This window comes from Sus scrofa, chromosome 18, assembly GCF_054392235.1.
Source record: "Sus scrofa isolate SSC_HxYL_T2T_F1_AM1 chromosome 18, Sscrofa_HxYL_maternal_Yorkshire_Landrace_v2.0, whole genome shotgun sequence".
NCBI lineage: Eukaryota > Metazoa > Chordata > Mammalia > Artiodactyla > Suidae > Sus > Sus scrofa.
In genome coordinates, this window is record NC_139400.1 from 26,725,582 (window position 1) to 26,751,354 (window position 25,773).

At 43.5% G+C, this 25,773-nt stretch overlaps 1 protein-coding gene and 1 long non-coding RNA gene across 26 annotated transcripts in view; one reads left to right on the forward strand and one right to left on the reverse strand.

Annotated features, from left to right (window-relative positions):
* MKLN1 (muskelin 1) overlaps positions 1-1,737 on the reverse strand; it is a 335,895-nt gene extending 334,158 nt beyond the window's left edge. For all 6 annotated transcript variants that reach the window (XM_021078931.2, XM_021078930.2, XM_021078932.2 and 3 more), the window contains exon 1: positions 1,630-1,737. The gene's annotated coding sequence lies outside the window, so the exon portion shown is untranslated. The remainder of the gene's footprint in view (positions 1-1,629) is intronic.
* Positions 1-25,773, forward strand: part of LOC106506781 (testis-specific gene 13 protein) — a 539,004-nt gene that overhangs the window by 160,683 nt on the left and 352,548 nt on the right. For 14 of the 20 annotated variants that reach the window (XR_014833848.1, XR_014833854.1, XR_014833851.1 and 11 more), the window contains exons 1-2: positions 1,842-2,155; positions 3,020-4,115. This is a non-coding gene — a long non-coding RNA (testis-specific gene 13 protein). Of the gene's footprint in view, positions 1-1,841; positions 2,156-3,019; positions 4,116-4,361; positions 4,390-4,937; positions 5,078-25,773 lie in introns of those variants that run through there. The other 6 variants (XR_014833859.1, XR_014833879.1, XR_014833866.1 and 3 more) reach the window with 5 other exon arrangements.

Consider the following 25,773-nt stretch of genomic DNA (forward strand, 5'->3'; position numbering starts at 1 on the left):
GCTAACCCAAGCTTATTTGTGCTTCTGGGGCCTGGATTCTATTCAATTCTATGCCATATTTAGTCTAAATGATTTCCCCAGCTTCAGTGTGTATTTTTTGAGCTTCATTTTAGAAATATCCTACTTAAATCTCCTTTCAACTTGAGTTTGTTTTAGTTCTAAGGCTCAGGAATGAAGATTCTGGGTAAGAGAAATAAAGATGATGAGTTTTTCTAGGCTTTACATTTCAAGAATGGCTTTCTCAAATAGCCACTGGCAGTCTGCTTTATTCCTCAAATGATGACGTTTTCCATGGGAATTAGAATTTAATTGGGATAATTTGTTTTCACAGAAAGCACAGATTTTCTTTCCAAGAGGATCGGTTTGATAATGTTTTACCAGCTAGTGCTATGAGACCAAATATAAACCGGTTCTGAGAAACAGGAAGTGAACCTGACTGGTCTAGTCTGTGTGTCCCTAGCAGTGACGCACATTCAGAAATCAAATTAGGAAAACAAGATATGTGGGTGTGAGGCAATCGATAATAATCCAGGATGCTACAACACAAGCGAGAACGCCTTTAACCAAATGCCATTCATTTTAATAACACCCTGAGAAGTTTGATTTCCACATAACATGCTAGTGATTAGAGAGCAGGATGAGCTTGAGTTCCCTAGCAACAGCATGTGCTTTTGAGACAGTCATTAGCCTTTCAGTTAATCCCGCCAACCCCTTACTGCTAATGTATGACTGACGAAGAAAAAAAAAAAAATGATGTTACAGAAAGTGCTTTGAAATTTCCAGGAGCAAAATGGAAAAGAATAATAATTTTTTAAAAAGTTGTCCTGAGAATTGCATTCAGGTAAAGAGGTAATGTTCCTCCAGCCTGCCTCTGTGGTCACTGTTCTCAGTTCCATGTTTCTGACTCCCCTCCCGGGAAAGGGCTAAAAGGCAGCAGAGGTGAAATTGTTCAGAGTTTAAGGCAGTCCCTTCATGGTCTGAAAGTGGGGGTCAATGGTGGGGCGGGCAGTTTGTGTAGGGTGGATGCCCAGAGAGGGCAGGGTGGGAGGGAACGCAAGGCAGAGTTTTCTTTCTCCTTTAAGTATAATCAATTACTCTGGTTGAAGAAGCTTGGGGAAGGAGAGTGGTAAAGAGAATGAAGCTATTTTTTCTATTGATTGTTTAATTGCACCAGAGGCTGTTTGTCCAAGGCCACTGGCCAAGACCATTATTTTCGTGGCTAAAGTGAGGTTGGGCAGGTTTCCATCCCCTTCCCTAGTTTTAAACAAGACAACCCATAAAGCTCAGCCAGGCTATAGGAATATGTGTATGTTGACTTTTGCTACTCAGCTGTACCCTAAAGCGCCAGGGCTGATGGGCTGGTGGTTCTCAAACCCTGAATCATTCATTGCCTCTAGCTCAGTCCTTGGTTCAGGATGCACAACTCCGTGAAGCCTGGGTCCACTGCAGGGTATTATTTGAATGGTAACTATTGCTGCTGGTCATCCTTATTACAGCCCGGGTTCCTTTCAGCTGGACACTGGGCTCCTTCAGTTTGGCTGGGGTGATTTCTAGTTCTCCCCGTTTCCCCACCTAACCCCCCCTTGCGCGCTCCCTTCCCAAGGCGACCACCTGCGCCACCCCACTTACCATCTGCCCCGCGGGGAGGGCCCCCCGGGGTAGCGGAGCCCTCCCTGCTCCCGGGCGGCTCAGGGGGAACTCGGTGTTTGCCTCCAGCCCTTCGCTACCGGAGAGATCAGGTTCCTCCCCTCCTCCCCCTCCTGCTCCGGCCGCCGCCGCCTCCTTCTTGCATGACACAGCAGAACCGCAGCTGCTGCAGCAAGTCCCAGCCATCCGCCCAGGAAGCGCCGCAACCGGGACTTGGGAGGGGCGGAGGGGGAACCAGGCAGGGGCCACCGTCGAAGGGGATTCTTGCCCCCACTTTGCACCATACACTCTTTTCCCAGCCCAGGGCCACAGGAACAAAATCAGGCTAAAGCCTATCAGGCCAAGCCCTTGAGGAATGCTGGGGTTCGGCGTCAGAAGGGATGGGACCTGAGAGAAGGGTGTGAAGGAGACCCCTGTAGAGGCAGGACATTGCGGGGAAAGAAGGGCAAGAAGAGGCCGAGAAGTCGAGGGCCAGACTGTGAAGGAGAATAAAGGAGGTCAAAGAGAGGTAAGGAGGTAGAGTTGCTGAGAAGGGAGACCTAACTGGGAAGGGGAGGAGGGGACCTGCTGGGGAAGGAGGACTGGGAGGCAGAATGTGGGGAGGCCTGAACTAAGTATCCAGGCAGTGCGGGTCTGAATTGGGAGGCAAAAACAGAAAAGGGGAAAGGGATGGAAGAATTAGGCATTCCATAGGGAGGGAAATATTGGGGGACACATTAAGGGATCAGAGGGAATGTAGTGGAGATCATGCATCATGGCTGATGAGGAAAACTGATGAGGTAGGAAGAGTCAGGGCAAAGCCCAAAGAGAGGATGCTCTTCCATCTCACTCTTCCGTTTCCTGTGAAGTTTCTTTTTATTCTGCCAATCCAACAGGGAATTGTCCTTATAAATGGAAAAGCATGAACTAAAACATAGAAAGAGCTGTTTGGCTTACATTTCCAGGATAAAATCCCAGGGTCCACACAAACTTTCAGGCAGAGATTTGGGATTGGGGGTTGTGATTCAATAACAGGAAGGCACTCAAAACGATGTTACAGTCTCCACACATAACTGGACTTGGTTGGGTCAAAGTGTTTGTTACATGCTTCAGTTAAATGCTAGAAATGACGACAAAGTTTTTGGTCAAAATATCATATAAAGGCATACACTTTTCTCTCTCTACACACACATATGTAAATCCATATGTAATTTCTAGTGTCTACTAGCATGGTCATTATGATTAGAGGAAAATGTGTTGTTCTGATTATTTGATTTCCCACCAAACCCATATACGCATGTTACAGCAGATCAGCTGCTTCTCACCATTTGAAAGAATGTGGTCAGAAAAGTAACACAAAAACTGCCACTATGGTTTTGTCTGTACCTTCCAGGTCGTATCTTCGTACCTCACTTCCTGACACAAACAAGTTTTTACTGTTGTCAGCAACAAAGCCCTAATATAGCTGTGGAAGAGAAGAACTGCATTGCATTTGCCTCCTGCAAGCATCATCAACACGGTTACCAGAGGAATTTAATTCCAGAAAAGCTTTAAAGCTGGTGTGATGGTAATTACGTATCAAATGCCTGATTCTATTTTTGTTATTATTGTTTTGTCATTTCTGATCTACCCAAGAACTGGCTGAACTCTCAGAGAGAAAATCCAGTTTTTCTTTTTGTCTTGGTAAAATTTAATAGAAAAACTGATAGAAAAACTCATTGCTCTTGGGGAAAATAAAGTAAGAGCCACGAAATGTCATTTTAACAGAGCGTGGGTTTTGTGAGTGTAGGAAAGGATTTAAGGACGCTCCTTCTGTTCGGTTTCCTATGTAATGAGCAAAGGCTACACGCACGCACAGACGCCACAGCTCCCGGATGCTATGGCTCCCTTATCTGGGCTTCTGCAGCGCCAGAAGCCTCTCCGGGATGCTTCGAGGGGCTCTTGGTGGGTGGTGGTACGAACGCTGCGGCCGCCGACACCGCCAGTCCTGCCGCTGCTGTTGTTGCTGCTGCAGTCACGTGGGAGGCCCTTTAAGTTTCCATAGAGAGGCCTCTCTGGTGTCACATGATGGACATGATATAATGAAACAACATTGTGGAGAGGAAAGCATTAGGGGAGCCCACGGCTACAAAAACAAGTGAGTGAGAAGACGTGGGAGGAAGAGAAACTACGCCACCTCTCCTGCAGCTGAGCCGCGCGCAGCAGCAGCCCGGGGGAAGTGGGCGACGCCGGGGGGAAGGGAGACCGGGTCCCCAGCCCCAGCCGGGGGACCCCGCCGCCCACTGCCGAGAGAACAACTTTTAGCCGGCAGCCTCAGCCAGCACTGCACCTGTCTCCGAAGCCTCCATCGTTTCTCGTGATGGTCAAGGGGAAATTCTAGAAGAATATGCTCTACAAAATATACATGCGCATCATTTTCCCCCTTGCGTCTCACGCTGGAGGAAGGAAAGAGAAAGGGATTTAAGCAGCAGCGTGTCTTCAGCCCCAAGGTAAGTTCTGGGGGGTGGGGAAAGCCGGCTCAGCAGGACTTCGGGATGGGAATTTAGTTCTCCGTTTGGACCTCTCCGGGCGAACCAGGCGTCCCCTCGCTGCTGGCGAGGCGGAGGGCTCGATGGTCCAGCAGAAACATTTCCACTGTGGACTCTGTTATTTCCTCTTTCGCACGCCCCGCAGTCCCACCCTGGGACTTCCCCCGGCTCCTCGCCTCCCCCCGGAAGGGGCCGCAGGTCCCGGCCGGGATGTTCTGGAGCCGGGCGAGGGAAGGTAGGGGTTGTGGCGTTAGCCGGGAATGCCGAGGCGATTTCGCCATGTTTGTGTTGCTAAGAGCACTTTTTTCCCCTTTGAGGTGGCTTGATGCCACATGGCTCCTCCGGAGCTGCTGCCGGGTTGAGAGTGTGTGTGTGGTGTGTGTGTGTGCGTGTGTGTTTTTCAATGTCCGCATTCCAGCTAATGTTGCGCAGATAAAATTCAAACTTGAGGTAAACAGAAGAGGAGGAGGAGGAGGAGGAGGGGAGGGAGGGGGGAGACTGTTTCCATTTCGAGATCCCACCTCTTCACTCACGGAGACTTAACATCCCGAACCTCGAGAGCACTGGCTCTTTTCTCCCACCTACCCCACCTGTGCTGTCGACCAGAAATAAGGCGGCGTGGGGAGGGGGGATACTCTTAGAGGACGCGGCATCTGGGATCTAAAGGGAAAAACAGCTCTTGGCACCCAAGCCTTTGGCTACCACCTCGTTCAGCCGGGAGGAACGAAGGATGCCGCGTTGTGCTCTGGAGCTGGGGGCCGGAAGGACTGCGCTCCCGGGCGGGGCCGGGGTGCTGGTCCCCCTCTCACTCCTTCTTACTTTAGGGAACCGGGCGGCATCGCTTCTCTCCCCACCCCAAGCGCAGCTTCCAGAAGGCGGGCTGGGTGGATCTCCAGGTTTCCAGAGGGCGGGTTGCGTAGCAGGTGTGTGGTGGGCATTTCTATTTTCTAAGTCTTGCATTTGGTGGAACTACGTGGGGAGTCTTAAAAGAGAGTGGCTGAGTAGACCTGCGTCTTTTCTTTTTCTTTTTTTTCTTTTTGCGATTAGGGAGAAAAAGCAAGCCCCCCCCCCCCCCCGTAAAATATCTGATTCAGCTCCCTGTGCTGAAGGGTGAGTGGAGATATGTAAGGGTGAGGTTGAGATTCGTCGTCATATAGAAAACTAGGCTTCTGACAGCTTGTGGCCACCCTCCTCTCTGACGGAAGATGTGGGTTGGGGGTCCGAGAGAGGTGAGGTTCCCCGGGTGTAGGAGCCGCTCGAGGTCCCAAAGTGCGCGAGGGTCCGCAGCTTTGTCGCCAGGGAGTGCCAGGGCCGGGAAGATGCCGCCAGGTGAGGAGGGTCTGCTGAAGCGCTGGAGCTGAGAGATGGAGGTGAAGTGCGTAGCAGAGTCGTGCCGGGAGCTGACACCAAAGCAGCCGTGGGCGGCGGGGCAAAAGGACTTGAGACTCGAGCGATCCCGGCCCCAGCGCGGTGGCAATGGTTTTATTCTGAGCGGTGGCCGGTGCCTCCCACCCAGGCCAGCGTCCTGGCCGCGGGTGGGTGCGCAGGCTGGGGCCTTTTCCCGGGAGACCGTTTCCGGGCGGGGTCCCCGGCCGGGAGCGAGGGCTGTAAACAGGGTGGCGCCCTCTGCCCTCCCGCCCGCGGCCGGCCGGGGCGCGCGCCGGCAGAGCCCGGGGCGGCGGAGCCGCGGCCGCGGCGCCGGGCAGTGGCAGCGGGGGCGCGCCCGCTCCCCGCCTCCCCCGCGCGCCCCAGCCGCCCAGCCGGCCGGCCCTCTCTGTTTTTGTTTTGATGGAACCCGCGTGCAGCTGGCGCGTGTCGAGTCACGTGCCGTGGGCGGGAGGGGGCTGGGGAGCGGGAGGCGAGGGCGCAGTGACGCGGCCTTCGGAGGGCCTGGCGCCTTCGGAGGGCCTGGCGCCCGCGGGGGGCTGCCACCTAAGGAGAGTGGGGGCGTGTGCCCCAGACAGATCCCCACTAGAACTGCTGTCTAGGCAGCACCAGGTGGGGTTCGTGGGAGTTGATCCTCGGTTAGCAGTATTCGGACTTGGGTGTTAATCCCACCGCACTTTTGAGTTCGTAGTCACAGCATCTAGGCAAGTTTAGTTCATCAGGGGCTGGGGGGCCCGCCTGTGCTAATTCGGTTGGAAATCGAACAGACTTTGCGGGTGGGTATTTCCGTGGGTATATGGGGATCTGTGTATGGTTCTTAATCCAGTCTGCATATTGTAAGCAGCTGGAAGCGCGTTAGAAAGAACTTTGACCTTAGACTGGTTGACCCCTAAATCCAAATAGGGCCTGAACATAGTCTATTTAAAACAGTACTCCGTATTTTTGGTGCACTCTTAGGGATGAGAATTTATAGTGGTAACCAGCTTGCTGGAATAGATAGTTGTGAAACTGTCCATCTTTAGGGACGAAATAGCTGAGATAAGGAACAGGTATTGATCTGTCACTAGATGGGTCATGTGCCTGCCTTGTGGTTACCTACTTAATGAAACATTGTTACTCTCTTTTTACAGTTGGCAAAACTGAAGTTCAGAGGTTGAAGTAAGAATTGGTCAGTACGATCCCTAAGTAGTACCCAGTGAGATTAACTCCAGAACCAATTCTTTTTATCATTATATGTGCTGCCTTGAAAATCTGCCTTTACGTAAAGGCTACTTGTTTGTATGAATAGGAATAGATTGTGTCTGCCCAAGGGCCATCCAGTTTATATACATATATTTATGTATGTATTTATCTGGAAAGTTTTGTTTGTATCATAGGGAGGTGAATTCATTAAGGCCTATAGACTACTAACATTTTATTTAAAGAAGTTTATTATGAAGCGAGGAGAAAGAATCCCAGTAATGTGAAGCAAACTGATCCCACGGAAGGTTTTGTTTTTGTTTTGAGACTTGACCATATGCATAAAGTGAAAGGAATAGTCAGGACGATGCAGATATTTACATGAGCCACCACAGAAGTCCTTCAGGTTGCTGGTCATAATATAAGTTTAGTCGTCATAAACTGGAAGTAGCAGGAAGTTCAAGGCAGCATACAGAGGTAGCAGAAGTTTTGCCCTGAAAGTTTTGGAGGAAAAAAATAACAGCCACTCTGATGTGGAGCACAGAAAGCATTGCTTCTGCATCCCCCTTCTTCCTTGGATTTATTTCACTTGTTTCCCCCTTTTATAAACTCTTAGTGGGAATATTTAGATGTGGGGCAATCCATTTGTTTTGAAAATGTGTTCATTGCTATATTCTCTAAGCGTATGCCAAACAAACCTCACAGGCAACAGAAGTTTTTCCCTGAAAACAAAAGATTTCCATTATGTTTTTGTGACCAATATATTTAGTAAATGATAATGTGTCACAAAGAAATGTCTTTGTATTCCTACTAATGATTGCTGTCTAATGTTGTTAGCTGTATGGCAGATGTAGGCAAATTACTTATCAAGCTTTCAAGATTGGTTTTCGTATTGCTTGTGGGTTTTGGTGAGGAAAGCTCAGAGACCCACGAGGGCAAGCCTGACATAACTGTGAGTGTCACAATCGGCCATGGAAATAGCTCTCTAGCCCCACCCCCCACCCCGCCACCCCTTGGTTGCCATCCTCATCTCTCCTGACCACCAAAGATGCTTTAACCCGGCACTGCCAAACTGCTTGTGGTTCTTTTGCACAGGTCTGCCTTCTGCTCCTAGCGTACCTCCTTCAGGAAATTTCCCTTGATTTCTCCTTGGAAGACATTTTTTTTTTTTTTTTGGTCTTTTTGTTGTTGTTGTTGCTATTTCTTGGGCCGCTCCCGCGGCATATGGAGGTTCCCAGGCTAGGGGTCGAATCGGAGCTGTAGCCACCGGCCTATGCCAGAGCCACAGCAACGCGGGATCCGAGCCGCGTCTGCAACCTACACCACAGCTCACGGCAACGCCGGATCGTTAACCCACTGAGCAAGGGCAGGGACCGAACCCGCAACCTCATGGTTCCTAGTCGGATTCGTTAACCACTGCGCCACGACGGGAACTCCGGAAGACATTTTAAAATACCCTCCTGTGTCCCCTCTTTGCCTTGTATATACTTGTCTCACGCATTTTTTTTTCACAACATATATTGTTTTTGTTTACATGTTGGACGCCTCAAGTGAGTTCACGAAAGGTGGGAATGATTGTTTATCTGTGAATCACTCACTGGCACACAGTAGGCACTTAAGTGTATTGCATGGGTCTAAACTGAACTTGAATTGCATTTCTTGTTGATTCTCATCTTCATTCTTAATTGTTCTCACCGTTGCTGCTAGTTACTAGGCTAAAAACGCACCTCCTTGCACGGAGAATGCAGAGTAGTACCAACACATTCTAGTAAAAGGAAGTAAGGAAGGGGCAAAATGTCATGTTTGTCACTTGTTTCCAAATTTCATTCTCAATTGGCCAGTTGGACAGCATGAATTTTATTGGTCACTCCTTATACTGGGAGAGATGCTCTACATGATCACTTTTCAACTTAAGAAGGAAGAAATCGCGCTGTGTTACCCATGAACACACTTTTTATGTCTCGGAGCAGAGTGCAGATGCATCATCACATTTCATTACACTGTATTTTCAGATTTAGTCTTGCAGAGGTGTTTGTAGAGCAGCGTTGTCCCATAGCGTTTTCTGGGATGGCAGAAATGATTTATAATGAATTTTTTTTTTTTTTTTTTGTCTTTTTGCCTTTTCTAGAGCCGCTCTTGTGGCATATGGAGGTTCCCGGGCTAGGCGTCTAATCGGAGCTGTAGCCACCGGCCTACACCAGAGCCACAGCAATGCCAGATCCAAGCCGAGTCTGCGACCTACACCACAGCTCACGGCAACGCTGGATCCTTAACCCCCTGAGCAAGGGCAGGGATCGAACCCACAACCTCATGGTTCTTAGTTGGATTCGTTAACCACTGCGCCACGACAGGAACTCCATATAATGAAATATTTATAATAATTTATAAGTGATAGCCACCAGCCACTTGAGGCTAGTGAGCCCTTTAAATGTGACTCGTGTGGGAGTTCCCATCATGGCTCAGCCGAAATGAATCCGACTAAGAAGCATTGTGGTTGGGGGTTTGATCCCTGGCCTCCCTCAGTGAGTTAGGGATCCGGCATTGCCATGAGCTGTGGTGCAGGTCACAGATGATCTGAGCAGTATCTGGTGTTGCTGTGGTTGTGGCATAGGCCAGCAGCTGTAGCTCCGATTCTACCCCTATCATATGCCGTAGGTGTGGTCATAAAAGCCCCCCCCCCCCCCCGCGCGCAAAAAAAAGTGGCTGGTGTGACATAGGAACTGAACTGCTAATTGATTTAAATGTAAATAGCTTGGAGTTACCATTGTGCCTCATTGGGTTAAGAACTTGAGTAGTGTCCATGAGGATTTGGGTTTGATCACTGGAGATCCCTGGCCTCCCTCAGTAGGTTAAGGATCCAGCGTTGCTTTAAGCTGTGGCGTAGGTGGCAGAGACGGCTTGGATCCTGCATTGCTGTGGCTGTGGTGTAGGCCAGGTGGGCAGCTGCAGTTCTGATTCAACCCCTATCCTGGGAATTTCCATATGCCATAGGTATAACTCTGTGGGGCATATGGAAAAAAAAGAAAAAAAAATGTAAATAGCCAAAAGTGGCTGGTGGCTACTGCATTGGACAGAACAGTTATAGAAGATTTGTGTAGGTTTGTCTAGTATTTGATAGGTAGCTATTAGTTCACAGTATTTTCTTTTAAAAGAAAAATCTTGATTTATTTTCTAGAGCTTAACACCATGTTTCCTGTTCATAGATTATAAGGTGTTGACAGGGTGATGTTTTTGATCTATGTAAGGCTTTCAAGTTTTTGAGCATCTGCCTGTGAGTTTTTCATGTAGTTCATGTGGTCTTCCATTTTTAGGAGCAGTGTGGAGTGATTATGAGTCATTATGATTCTGAGTAATTATTTTAAAAATCAAATGGATTTGAGCCCTTGGTGTATAAACTAATTGGAAGTCCCATGAGCTTAATCAGTACTTCTCTGAGATATATTGCGAAGAGCAGGTGCTATGTATGTCTTGCTGGCCATTGTATCACCAAGGGTCTCCATACAACACCTGACACAGAGCAAGTGCTCAGAAATACTTTTTGAATGAATGAATGTTCAAATAATTTAATGCCTTTAATTTAGCCTCACAGGGTATGTTGTGGAGCTGAACAGGAGGCTGAATATCGGTAACTACGTGGGACTTTACTATTCTTCTGAGAAACGAGTGCAGTTTCCCCAGGCACTAACCTTAACTCAGGGATCTGGATTTCTTTCCTTTAAGATGTGTAATAGGAATTGTTACCCCTATTTGATGACAGATTGAAAAATAAAGTCTCAAGAAGATTTGGTGCTCAGGTCACATGGAAGGGGTTGGAAGTGTAAATCAAATTGACGTAATTGTTTCTATTGCTTTGTGCACTCGTCTGTGATTCTTCCTCAAAGAAATAATCATGCCCTGAACCATGTCAGTTAGAAAATTTGGTTTGTAAAATCAGAGGTAATTATATATGTTAATAGAGTCTGAAAAGAGGACTGAAAATATCTCTTCATATGGCATGACATTGAGAAAACAGCTTCTATATGAGAAACAGGAATGGAAACATTTATATCTTAAACCTCTAAATCTCAGTCTGTGGTAATCTTAACACCCTAGTTATAAACTTCTCAAAGAGGATATTTTAAAATGTAAATAGAAACAGATGTTTAGTTGTGCAGATAACCACTACCAGACTTAGAAATATTTATATAAAAAGGTATGAGATACATCAAGCATCTGTTTAGAGTGAGAGAGAGCCCTAGGGCCGAAAATGGCAGAGTTCATTTTATGTGGTGGATGCTATATTGGTGGTTTGATGACGCAGCCCCATATGTGGCCTGGTACTTGTAGAAGATGATGCAGACTCTTCAAAGTGCAGTGCGTAAGACTTAGCGTCCTTATAGGGTCATGTGTGGCAGGATTACAGCCCTGTCCTCATTCCTAGAACACAGGCTAGCTTCCTTTCATTCTGCCACTATGTGTTCCACTTTATGAAAACTAATTTTAAACTAGGGCAAGGAAAACGTAATTGAAAATATTAAAATCTGTTGTCTAAAAAACAATCATATGATACATTCTCAGATAAAATGGATGTTTTTGGGGGGAGGATGGGGGTTTCTTTAAGCAATTTCTGCCTTCTTAGTCTTTTATGATTACTCTTCAGATGCTTTTGCTGTGAACTTCTTTAGTGGTGGTAGGGAACCCAAACACCAAAACAAATTATTAACCATTTTCCCATAAATGCCTGCTCTTGCCCTCAGAAATGAACCAAAACACAACCATAACCATAATAAAATCCACCACTGCCACCAAAAGTTAACCTACCCAACCAACCAAAATAAGAAAGCTTCTGCGATCTGAGTTGTTGCTTTTGTGAGGAGATCAGTAATGTGAAGTCTTGTACAGGTCTTAAATGTGGATCATTTGTGACAAAAAAAATGTATTACCTGCCTATCTAACCATAGAGTAGTAATGTAGAATTCATACTGCACCGGATCAAAATGTAGTCAACCTAGAAAATCCTATGGGATTACTTGGATTCAGGTGTACAGTTTCAGAATCATTTTGAAGGTTTATTGAGAACTGTCTTCAGTGACCTTGGTCACTATCTTGGTATAAGAATTGAAGGAAGTTGCCAGCTTCATTTCTTTCTCATCAGTGAAGTGGTGGAATTGGTTGGTGGTTCTCCAACTTTAGTATGTATAGAAACTCTGGAGGGTTGTTAAAACCTAGATTGCTGGATACCGCCTCAGGGTTTTTGACCCAATAGGTCTTGAGTGAGCCTCATAATCTGCTTTTCTTTCCAGTTTCCAGGTGATGCTGATGCCGATGTTGCTGGCCAGAGGACTAAATGTTGAGAACCGTTGGATTTGATAATCTCCTCTACAGTTGTATAATTCTATGCCTCTTTTCCCAACTCCTTTTCAAGTTGTAGCACCTCTCCTTTGACTTCTGCAACATTATTTCATTTAAAAATTGCTATATGGCGAACTGAGGTTTAAAATTTTTAAATGGATTAATTTTATCTGAGTTTTTCTTCAGAATTCCATATATTTTGTGAAGGCGTTGTTCAAACTCAGGTTAGAATTCTTACGCAGAAGATAGATGTGGCTCCAGTTAAAATACACTGAAGTAGTTCCAAGGCTATTAAATGACTACAGTGTTTGCTGCTCCCTAAACCGAAATGGTGTATCAAAACGAAGCAAGTGCCTTTTAATACAGCTATAGGGTATGATGCGGCACATTAGATAATTGTGAGCTCAGTAAACAATGGTTTTTATGAGACGTATTTATTTCCTGGTTAAAACTAGTCTCTGGGTCCATAATGGGCTCTGAAAGCCTTAACCTGGTTGTCGTCCTCCGAAGATCACTGCTTAATGGAAGACTCCTAGTTGTAGGAACGAGGTGCCCATTAGGAGATGAAACATAAGCCAGGGCACTACCATTCCCTATTTTGAGGGCTTGGGCGCTCTGCAGTTTCTCAATGAAGGGGCTCTGGGGCTGGAATCTGGTAGGAAGGCAGTGGGGATACCAGGAGACGTCCCAGAGCAGCCTTTGCAGAACAAGCATACTCTTTTGCCCAGAGTGTATGTTGATTTTGCCAGGTTGGGGTGGGGGGAGAGGCTTTAGCCATAGGTGGTGGTGGTGGGGGCATGGGAATGGCAAGGCATTCTAATAGGTGGTGCTCTGGAAGCATTCCAGATTAAATTAGACACCCGAGTGCAGAGTCCAATGGACTCAAGGTTTCAGTGAGTTGAAGTGGGGTTTGACAAGTCTTTTTTTTTTTTAATTTAAGGGCCGTACTCACAGCATATGGAGGTTCCCAGGCTAAGGGTTGAATCAGAGCTGCAGCTGCTGTCCTGCGCCACGGCCACAGCAATGTGGGATCCGAGCCACGTCTGCGACCTACACCACAGCTCACAGCAGCGCCGGATCCTTAACCCACTGAGCGAGGCCAGGGATCTAAACTGTGTCCTCATGGACAGTAGTTGGATTTGCTACCGCTGAGCAACGACAGGAACTCCTGATGGTACATTTTAACATGAGTGAACTTACTGGAGAAGAAAGAAAGTAAGATTTGGGGGGGGGGGGACATAATCTTATATGAGAACGAAAAAATAAAAAAGAAATGGAGAAGGAATAGGGAATGGGAGGGTAAAAGTGAAAGGTTTAAAGTATTAAATGTTCTAAAACTTTTTGTGGATGTGTCAAGACTAGTTAATAGCACAAGCTTCTTTTGTTAGAAAATAAATTAATGAGTTTTCCTTTTCATTTTCAGTGAATCCTTCAAATTATCACCAGATGAAATTACTTGACTAATATCAAATGCCTTTCCAAAGTTATACCTAGAATTCATGCAGTGCTTACATTTTTAGATTGCTTTATGATCGTTAACTAGTTTAAATCAAATTCCTGGAAGGCACACGCAGTGCTTATTATTGAGTGTGTTTTATGGATTAGGAAACAAATCATTTATGTAGCACAGGCCACAAAGCTGAGCTGAGGCCACAAAATCTCCCTGCTTTTCACATCTACCAGTTTTAATTTTATTTTGAAACTCTGTTTTCTATCTTCCTTTATAAAATGTCAGAGTTGATTTAGCATCCATATAATTGATTTTAGACTATATTTCATGGATACTGCCTGAGACTTTTATCTGCTCTTGCTTTCTTTGAAAAGAACTCCATGTGATTTGCTCTTCAGATCTGCAGTCATTTCTTGACTCAACTATCTGTGACATAATCTTTGTAACGAAATCTGTGAAACTGTTTTGAGTTCTTCAGACTTGACAGTTTGAGGATGGGGCCGACAGTCTATATGACAAGAGTGCTGGGGAAAGCCCATAAGCCAGTTTTCACTGAGCAGCCGGAGGGAGGGAGGGAGGTGCTGCTGTGTGATTCCCACTTCCCATCTTTCTTAGAGTTTGTCCCCCCACTGCACTCCCACCCCCAGCACCTTTGAAAAGCTTCCTTTGCTTTAGAGAGGTAAGACATTTAGTATTTCTCTTGCATTTAATCATACCATAGCAAGTGGCAGCATCTGTCTTTGTTGTGGTCCCATATCTCTTGAGGTTCCTGTCTTTCTACCTTCTGACATTAGTTTCTCTGACAGCCAGGTGGCGGGCTTCTGGTTGGCCGAAACCCCGTCTGGATGTCCATTATGGTCCTACCTTCACAGCCTTCTTCCTTTTCTTCTCAGTTCTCTTTCTGTGCCATGACTGATCTTATTTAGTTTGGTGGAAAGAGTGTAGGGGTAGAATAGTGTTGATCTCTAATAATGATTAGTGGGTACCTCTTTGGATGCTATGCTAGGAGCTCCACTTTCCTCTGCATTCTAGTTCTCACTTGCTACAGAACCTTGCGAGAGTGTCCAAGTCTATGCCGTGGGCTACTCGTCTATAAAATGAAGGGTTGGTGGAGTAAGGTGTTTCTGGCCCTCAGGTGCTGTGATTGAGTTTATTCACATTGGGGTAGGATTGTAAACCCTCCCAGGAGTACTTTAGCTTTTTGAAAGATGTACATTAATCAAGACTGGCCTCAGTGTAGGGGTGTTACTTCTGAGTTCCAGGATCAGGAGACCCAGGACTCCTTGAATTAGACTCTGCGATGTCTGGCCCTCTTTTTCCTTCAGGAGTTAGGGCCGGGGCTCAAGGGCACCCTTCTCCATTCTTATCTACATCAGAATATCCCTAAACCTAAGCATTCCACTTTGGAAGGGTTATTGACTCTGGTATGGAAGATTCTGCTGCTTCTTTCATTTCTATGAAAGAGGTACTGGGTGATATTTAGACCACTAGGGCAGTTTCTGGGAACTTGCTTAATACTTCTATTAATTCTTGTACAATTAAAAAAAAAATGTTACTCCAGATCTTTTCCTTTGCAAAGTTGTACTTGATCTGTGACCTTAAGTTCTTGTTTCCTATTTCCAGGGGCATTTTTGTTAGTATTGAGTCTTTTCAAAATGTTCGCAACTACACCAAGCTACTTATCTGTTCATTGTCAAGGCCATGGACAGCTGTTTTGCTTTCTGCTTTTTATTGCTGTATCATGCATTCATTGCACATGTTGTCCGTTTTCTAAAAACCTTCGATTATCTTTTTTGCTTGTGTCTCCATGTTTCCAGAGAGGTTAATCATTGCTGTGCTAGGAACATCTACTTCGTAAGCTTTGCCCTCAGAGTTACTACTGTTCCTTCAGCTTTTTCTAATTTTTGGTTTTTCAAACTTGGATAACACCTACTTTTTATAGGCTCTGCTCTAAAAGAATCTGTGATAATTCTTCACTCTTCAGTGATTGTTGCTTGAAAATGCAGGTACTCGAAATTAAGTGAAAAGTTTTGTTTTATTTTTACCTTTTTTGGCCTCCCGCAGCATATGGAGTTCCCAGGCCAGGGATCAGATCTGAACCTGAGTCCCAGTGCTCCAGATATGCTGCTGATCTTATTGTGCCAGAGCAGGAACTCCTGGAAAGTGTTTTTTAAATAAAAGGCCATTTATAGCTTTTCCTTGGATTTTATCTTTATCTTTATTTTTTTAATTTTAATTTTTTTTTTTTTTTTTACAGTCATATCTGCAGCATGTGAAAGTTACCAGGCTCGGGGTCAGATCAGAGCTGCAGCTGCTGGCCTACACCACTGCCATAGCAACACCAGATCCTTCGAACCCACATCTTCTTGGACACTGTGTCAGGCTCTTAACCCACTGAGCCATAATGGGAACTCTTGGATTTTATTTTTGAAATCTGTGATCTATTTTAAGGCTTTGACTTGGTGAGTGAAAAGTTACTGTGCTTGTACGCTTCCCCTATTTTGCTGGAAGAAGAGACCAAAATCTTCCGTTGCTCCCACTTTTAAAGGGGTCAAAATTAATATTCCTTCTGCTATTAATTTAATTCTTCTGAAAATGAACAAAGGAGTTTGCTCTTTGCCATCTGTATTGTTTGTCACTACCTAACGAGCAGTTTGGAACAAGGACTTTATAAAAAGCTTAATGAACTATACCCTATTGAATCATTTCATATCAGCTACAGAGTATTTTCAAGATAAACATTTTTCAATATTAGATCATTTGAGATTTTAAAAAACAGCAACATTTCAACAATAGATTTGTTTTAAAGAGGTTTTTTTTTTTTTTTTTGTCTTTTTGCTATTTCTTGGGCCACTCTTGCGGCATATGGAGGTTCCCAGGCTAGGGGTCAAATCGGAGCTGTAGCCACCGGCCTACGCCAGAGCCACAGCAATGCGGGATCCAAGCCGCGTCTGCAACCTACACCATAGCTCATGGCAACGCCAGATCCTTAACCCACCTAGCAAGGGCAGGGACCGAACCTGCAACCTCATGGTTCCTAGTTGGATTCGTTAACCACTGCGCCACGACGGGAACTCCTGTTTTAAAGAGATTTTTTAAAGCAATTATCTGTATAAGAAATCATGCCTTATAATGGCTGCAGACTTTGCTTGTGTGTGGAGGGATGTGCTGGGCGTGTGATACCCTGGGCTCCTTCTGTGTCCGAGGTCCCAGCCCCTTGACTGAGGGGAGGGTCCCTCGAGGTTGAGGGACGAGCACAGTGGTATACTGAGGGTCTGACTGGAAATGCCCTCTTCCAGACTATGTTTTGTTGTTGTCTTTGGACAGTACCAGTTGTTTGAAAGCACCGAATTACATTTGTATAAATATACACCGTACTTGCTAAAACATCTTTTCACATTATTGTGCTCTTTTGGAAATACGAGATCCAAGCCCTGGAAAGATGACTCATCAGGAACATGTCAGGTCCTGGACATTGCTGGTAAACAGTCTCGTGTATTTTGGATCGCGGCTCTTTTTGTGTTACTGTTCACGCCTTGAAATCCTCCTCATCCTCACGGTGGAGGCTAGGAGCAGGCACAAGTAAACATGTCTTTTCCAGGCAAACTTTCTGTCCAGAATGGAACAAAAGGAAGCAAACAAACAAGAACAGTTAAAGCTGTCTACGGTCTGCCTGAAGGCTTGTGGATGCTGGCACCCCGTGGCCTTGGGATACTGGCAGGCCATTTTTGGCCATTTCTCTCCTTGTTTGTTCTTTCTTTCCATGTTCTTTACTTCATTTCCTGCCTGCCTTGTTTCCCCCACCCCTTCTTGGATTCTTTTCTGTTTCTTCTGCTTTTTTTTTCTTTCCCTTTTGCCTTTCCCATTCTTGGTACGGATAGCCAGGTAACATATGACAATTCCCACGGCCTTTTTTTTAGCCTGACTAAATGGTAACCAAGAGCCAAAGATAGGTTTTATTCCGACAAGATTCCATGCTGGTGACTATTTCTAAAGAGTTGAGTATGTTTATATAGCAGATGCCAAAACTCTTTGGGATATTTAAATAGGCATTCAAATAGGTTTCAGATTGAGGTGTAAATTTTGTTCTTAAAGGCCTTCCTGGAGTTCCCGTTGTGGCGCAGTGGTTAACGGAATCCGACTAGGAACCATGAGGTTGCGGATTCGATCCCTGGCCTCGCTCGCATGGCATTGCCGTGCGCTGTGGTGTAGGTCACAGACGCAGCTCGGATCCCGAGTTGCTGTGGCTCTGGTGTAGGCCAGCGGCTACAGCTCCAATTAGACCCCTAGCCTGGGAACCTCCATATGCCGAGGGAGTGGCCCTAGAAAAGGCAAAAAGACAAAAAATAATTAAATAAATAAAGGCCTTCCTGCCAAAATTTAGGTAATCATAATCATGTAGACAATGAATTTCAGGATTCTTTGTATTTAAAATTTGAAATTTTTGGTAAACAAAGATGTGATTTGGGTTACAAAAATGTTTTATAAATTGCTTAAGCCGTAACAAAGTTTGATATTAAAAAATGTGACTAAGATTTGTGTTAAATACGCAACTATTACTTATGCCACTGTCAAGGATCAGAAGGTATTTTAGCTCTAAGGGGCTTCAGAGCTAATTTAATTCAGTCTTCTTGTTTTATAGATGAGACAGTTTATTCAATTTTACACACCTGCCTGGTGGCATAGCTGACTACAATGAGGTCTTTCACTTCCCTATTCACTCTCGATTTTTTTGGACGGAAAGTTAAATATATGAAATATGAAATTTAGAGGTGAAATGGGCAGAGAAGCCTGGAAAAATATATGCATTCTAAATCTATTTTGACTTTCATTTGCTAGTTATGGGGTGTTGGACTGGGTGTGTAACCTCTCTAGATCTCACTTTTTGGAGGGTTGAACTTTAAGATCTCTTCCAGGTCTATGACTTTTACTCAGGTGAGAGAGATGAAATAGATTTAGACTCTTCCTATTTTACATTTGTAAATTTACAATTTGTGCCATTTCAACTTGAATCTTATTTCAAGAAGCATTATTTTTTCCTATTTTTAGGTAGGTATCATTTGTATTTTTTCCTGTTAGTGAATCAACTTTTCCTAAGTGTATTTTTCTTAGATGCTATTTTTTTGTCTTAGGCAACATGATAGATGCCTCTGGCATCACCTTGATTAACTGAAGTAAACACATACTCGGAGGCCGGTCTTCCCTAGTTTCAAACTGGTGGATGAGTTCTGTGCAGGAATATTCCACAGACAGATGACTTAGAGGTGCTGCCTCCCTCCCCCAAATTGTTGAGAGTCTGTTACAGTATTAGAGAGGAATGTCATGTAAGTGAGAAGAATTGACTATTCTAACTTGTGGAGTTGCTTTATTTGAGATTGTGGAACAGGTTTTTCCATTCTCAGTAGGATAATCTGTTATTGTGTCAGGGAGCAGGCAGGTGTGGCATTATCTGGAAGGATAGGAAAGATGAGATGAGTTTAACATATTGGAGAAAAAGCTGAGGACACTAGAGAAACTTTTCTAAGAAAACTGAGCTTCGAGACCTTTCCCTCAGTACTTAGCAGGGTTTCCCATGCTCTTCTTTATCTGAAGAAACCCATTCTTTCAGCAGACACTTTTTGAACTGGGTGCTGTGGGAATTACAAACGAAGTATTCATCCAGAGCTTCTTCCTCTAGGCATTTGCTGTCTAGCTGGGTCCCCAGTGCTTGGTCCTTGAAAAGGTGCAGCGAATGTCTGAGGACCCCAGAGCGTGGCGAGGGAAGGGAGAAGGGCTCCAGCAGTGGGGGAAGCCCCCATGGAGCCACGACGTTCCAGCAGTTTGAAGGACCAGTAGTTAAGAAGAGCTAAAGAACTCGTTTTAATTTTCTCTTGAGAGAGAGAATGAGGGATGAAATTGGGTTAGGTTAAGACACAGGCCTGGGAGTTGGAAATTCTTATATGTTTTAAGGCCAAAAATAAGGGGACCCTACAGAAGTGCCAGAGCCTTTTTACCCTATCTTTTCATTTTGACATTTTCAAAACTTTGGAAAAATAGTACTATGAATACCTGTATACCCTTCTTCTAGATTAATCGCTTGTTAACATTTGCCACAGTTGCCTTCATGCTCTGTGTATTTATGTGCTTTGAATCAAATGTGGTATGTAAATTTGCATCATTTTGCTTAACCACTTGAACATAAGTTGTAGATACCACGTTTCACCTCCAAATACCTGCTAAAGAGGAATTTCTTCTATATAACCCCAATAAAATGGTCATATCCAACAAGTTTTTCATTGCTATAATAACATGATCTAGTATATAGAAAATATTTACATTTGGGAGTGGAGTGTATATTTATTAATTTTTTAAAAATAGGATGGACTTCTCCAGCAAAATGAATATTTAATGAATTGTTTGGACAAGAGACTAGGGCCACAGAAACTGGTTTATACGTTGTTAAAAAGTCCTATATAGAACCATAAAGATAGAAAAAGGAAGCTCATTATATCCTGATATGTTATACTCTTGGAGATACAATCTTAAGAACAAGGCATAGAAGAGTGTAAAAAAGAATTTATGAACAGTTGTGGATAGCTAGAACGTCTCTGGAAGGTTAAAAAAAACTAATGGTATCATTTCATCCTCTTAGGAGAAGGAGAGAGGTAGTTGGAGGACAGGGTTGGACAATATTTCTCTTTATGTCCTAAAGAAATTTGGAGAACCAAACATGGTGGAGGATAATGTGGGAGAAAGAATATATGTAAATATATATATATACATATGTGTGTGTGTATGTCTGGGTGACTTTGCCGTGCCATAGAAACTGACAGAACACTGTAAATCAACTATAATGGAAAAAATAAAAATCATAAAATTATAAAACAAAAACCGAAAAGTCCCGCACCTGTTTTTTTCCATGTAAACAGAGAGTACTGAAGTACGCATATTCAGAGACAGTGGGAAGAGAATGAAATGGTGCTGTGGAATAACAATGTTGAATTAACATAACAATGTAAAAGTAAGCTGGATATTAAGATGATTAAAAAATAATGTCCAAATAGCAAATGAAAATAAATAAATAAAAATAAATAAAGGGGAAAAAAAGAAATTTGGAGCATCAAACCTGAAGCAAGGTGGAGGAAATTTTTTATGTTTTAAGTTCTGAAGGGAAGTTTGATGTTTTTGTCACTTAATGGAAAAAGATGTTCATTGTATATGAAGGTTTTTTGTTTTGTCTTTTGTTTCATTTTTTCAAGAACTGCTGGGAGTTCCCTTCGTGGCGCAGTGGTTAACGAATCCGACTAGGAACCATGAGGTTGCAGGTTCGGTCCCTGCCCTTGGTCAGTGGGTTAACGATCCGGCGTTGCCGTTGCCGTGAGCTGTGGTGTAGGTCGCAGATGTGGCTCGGATCCCGCGTTGCTGTGGCTCTGGCGTAGGCCGGTGGCTACAGCTCCGATTCAACCCCTGGCCTGGGAACCTCCATATGCCGCAGGAGCGGCCCAAGAAATAGCAACAACAACAACAACAAAAAAGACAAAAGACAAAAAAAAAAAAAAAAAAAAAAAAAGAACTGCTGGTGTGGAGAGGAGGGACTTGATGGGGTCCAAAATCCAGAGTCTGAAAATTCCATAGAGGAAAGCATAAAGGGGGATGGAACAGGAGTTTGTTTATTCCTCTTGGATAATTTTTTCCTCCTCTAAGAATGAGAAACAAGAAAATAATTTTGTAGTTTGTTTCAGTAGAAAAATAGAGGAGATGGCTCATGGGACTCAGAATTTACATTGTGGATATATTCATACTCCCTTGAATGGTAGGGAAAAATACTTTAAAAAGCTGCTAAGAGAAAAAGAATATTTAGGAATAATGGCTGGCTATTGTCTTTATTTTTTGTGTGTCTTTTTTTTTTTTTTTTTTTTTAGGGCTGCACCTGTGCACATGGAAGTTCCCAGGCTAGGGGTCTAATCAGAGCTGTAGATGCCAGCCTACGCCACAGCCACAGCAATGCAGGATCCGAGACAGTCTGTGACCTACACCACAAATCATGGCAACACCGGACCCTTAACCCACTGAGTGAGGCCAGGGATGGAACCTGCAACCTCATGGTTCCTAGCTGGATTCATTTCCACTGCGCCACGATGGGAACTCCTATTTTCTGTATTTTTAAAAGAGAGTCTTGGGTTTTGCTGAGGGTTATGTGGAAGTTGAACGAAAACCTTGTTGAGTAAATACTAGAAATCCATGTTATTACTAAATTACTTCCATTTGATAGTAATTGATTATTTCATGTGATCTGTGCGGATCATGATGAACTTGTGTGATATTTGTGCTTAAAATTACTCTTTGAAAATACATTTTGAAATATGTTGCATGAAAGGTTAAAATCAATTTCAGAGTTAACGCAGCCATTTTTTTTTCTGTTTTTGCATGATTAACACAAAGCTATTGATTGGTGCTTGGTGCTGTTTGTCATGAGGGCCAGTGTTTATTAATCAGTGAGCACTGAATTGCTCCCAGTGTCCATTAGGCATCCTGTTGGTTAATAAAGACAGATGGTCCACCCTTGATAGATGCTTCTGGAAAGTTAACATTTCAACAGTGGTAGTTAAATTCCTGTCAGGGAGGGAAGGGCTGACTGCTTAGGCAGGCCCTCAAGACAGGGAAAGCTGCTGCGCAGTTTGATTGGGTATCTAGGGTGTGATTTCGCAGGTGAAGACATTTGATTTTATCATTTCACTCAGAGTCAGTGGGGACTGTGAGACTGAATGATGATCACTAAGCTAAGAGAGCTTAACGGAGGCTGAATGTCCCAGTGAAGTAACTTGCAGTGGGAGGTGTACGGTGCTCAGTGGTAGACTGATCAGGAGGATAAAATTTGGGAGTTCCTGCTGTGGCTCAGCGGTAAGGAACCCGACTAGTATCCATGAGGACAGGGAGTTCGATCCCTGGCCCTGCTCAGTGGGTTAAGGATCTGGTGTTGCCGTGAGCTGTGGTGTAGGTCGCAGGCGCAGCGTGGATCCCTTGTTGCTCTGGCTATGGTGTAGACCGGCAGTTGCAGCTCTCATTTGACCTCTAGCCTGGAAACGTCCACATGCCACGGATGCGGCTCTAAAAAGACAAAAAAAAGGGGTAAAATTTGGATCATAACTTTACCTGGTGAATATAGAAATAAAACAGGGAAGAAAGAGATATTTTCAATTGATATTTTTTCATCAAGTTGTGAGAATTTGATAGAGGACATTTTTTTTTACTCCAAGGGCTATTCTGCCTTAAAAACCGAGGATTTAAATCAGAGCATCTTTACTCTACAGCATGGTGCTGCATAAATATGAAGAATTCTTCTCTGGTGTCCTTTGTAATTAGTTATCAAAAGCCCCATTACCCTGTGGCAGATATGTTACAATAGAAAGGAGAAATAATGGTAATAATGAGTGCTTACTGTGTGTTGGCCACATCGCTTAAATGTTTTTTTTTTTTTTCCCTATTATTCCATTAATTCCACAACAGCCCTAGGAAATAGATACTATTATCATTCCCACTTCATTGAAAAATTAAAGCTTAGGAAAGCTCAGGGCTTGGAGCCTAAGTTCAGAGTCAGGTAGCCTGGCTCCAGAGAAACTTAAGATCTTAGCCACACTGGATAGAACTTCTTTCACCCATTTCATCTTCTGTCCAGTTGTGTTTTCCTTAGGATGTCGCATGGCCATTTTGAGACACCTTATCCCTCAAATGAACACTTAGGAAATATAGTTATTGTTAAAATAGTTTGGCACTAACTGTTAGCATAGTTTCTTTTTGAAGATTGCTGATCCTAATCTATTTTATGGTAATTTTGAGTAGTAGTTTCATTTAGAGGATGGACCATTACAAATGAGGAAGGTTGCAAAAAAACCCCAAGGATAATGCGAAGAAAAACTGTTCCTACTTAGATTCACTTACTGTTAACATTTCTCCCATTTATTTTATCATTTGTGCATATTTTCTTGCTCTGTATTTATGTTTGCGTATGTGTGTATATGTATATTTTTTTCTGACTCATTTGAAGATGACATATATATCATGGCCTTTACCCCTAAATATTTTATTGTGTTTTTTCTAAGAACAGGAATTTTTACTTACACAGCAGTTACTGTTTCATAGGTTTGTACTCTTAAACTATTTTCATCAATCTGCAATCCGTATCACACTTTTGTCAGTTGACCTAATAAAGTCCTTTATAACATTTTTCCTCCAGTCTGGGGCTATGCATCACATTTACTTGTCATATCTGTTTAATATCCTTTCGTCTTGAATATTTCTACAGTTGGTCTTTTATCAGATTGACTTTTTTTTGAAGACTATAGTACCTTTAACAAAAAAAGAGAATGTTCCTCATTTTGTGTTGGTCTGAAGTCTCCTTGTCGTTAGATGCAGGTTATGCATTCCAAGCCAGATCTTTCTTCTCCCCTCCTTATTTATTAAGTTTATTCTCCTTCAAAATCAGGAAGTTACCACTGATGCAATAAGGTTATCTAAGTACCAATGTGAGATTCCATCTGTTACTCTGCAGATGTCTTTTTGGTAAGAAAATCCTGGGCCATAGGTTACATCTGGTCTCCTTTCATCTGCAACAGTTTCTCAGTCTTTCTTTGTGTTTACTGGTGTTGACAGTTTGGAGGAGCACCAGCCAATTATTACCAGCATGTCCTTCAATTTTGGCTGGTTGGAATTTTCCTCGTGTTTAGATTCAAATTGAGCCTTTTTGGTGGAAATGCTGTGCAGGGACTTTGTATTCCTCTCAGTGCATCAAATATAGAGACACCATATCTGTGTCCCACCTCTGGGCATGTTGAATATGATCCTTTAGTTAAAGCCCAGTCTACCAGGTTTGACCAGTGTTGTTCTTTTCCCCACTTCAGACATTACCTCTCTTGCGGAGTGATGTGTTTAGGTAATAACCTGTTCCTCCTCAGACTTTTACTTGTACAATAGAATCCATGGCTGATTCCTACCTGACTCTCATTAGTCTTAGGATGGTCACCCAATGGTGATTTAAAATTTCATCATTCCCTCTTCATTTATTCATTGCCTTTCTTCCACAGAGAGTGTTCCCTTATCTCTCATTTATTTATTTTTTTTTAATATGAGTTCAGACTCACAGGTCCTTACTTTATTCTTATCTTATTATTCTTACTTATTTTTGAAGCTCAAATTGTCCTAGATTTGGCCTGTGGGAGCTTCTTCAAGCTGGCTCCTGTGTAGTTTTGGCATATCCCTGTCATTCTTTGACACTGTTTCACTTTCTGGCACAGAGATGGTCCTCCTTGTGCATTTTCCCTGCCTCAGCCCTGAAAGCGGCCGTTTCTCCAAGGAGCTCTGTATGATGGCACCTCGTTTTCCATATGCTGACCAAGAGTGACTTTTCAAACTGTTTAATTTTTGTCCATCTGATAGGTGAGAAATAGCATCTCAGTGTACTTTTAATTTGTATTTCCTTTATAAGTGAACTTGAATATCTTCCATATATTTAAGGGTATATGTGTGTGTCTGTATATACATGTTGTATATATATATTTGTGTGTATATTCCTGTCCTTTGCCCACCATTCTGTCAAATTACTAGTTTTTGTTTTCTAGTTTTAAGTATTCCTTTTTGATACTAGCCCTTTAACTGTGATATTTTGCAGATATTTTTTCTCATTTAATCTATTGTCTTTGGTTAATGATTTTTTGTTTTTTTGGCCATGCAGAAAAATTTTGCTAAAAATTTTTATGTGGAATTCCCATTGTGGCTCAGCAGGTTAAGAACCCAGCTAGTATCCATGAGGATATGGGTTTGATTCCTGGTCTTGCTCAGTGGGTTAAGGATCCAGCATTGCCAGATCCTTAACTGTGGTGTGGGTTGCAGATGCGGCTCAGATCTGGCATTGCTGTGGTTGTGGTGTAGGCTGGCAGCTGCAGCTCTGATTCAACCCCTAGCCTTGGAACTTCCATATGCCTTGGGTAAAGCCCTAAAAAGATGCACACTTTTTTTTTTTATATAAACATACTATCAGCCTTTTATGTTATTCTTCCTGATTTCGAGTCATAGTTAGCACACCCTTATGTGAAGTTTAGAAAAGAATTCACCATTTTCCCCCTCTGGTATTTGTACAGCTTTATTGTTTTCCATTTAGATTCCTGATTCATTTGGAGTCTCTTCTTATGTATGGTATGAAATATGGATCTCATTTAATTTTTTTCCAAATGGCTTATCAGTTCTTTGAGCCATTCATTAAAAACTCTGTTTTTGCACCAGAGATTTTTAGACGCCCTC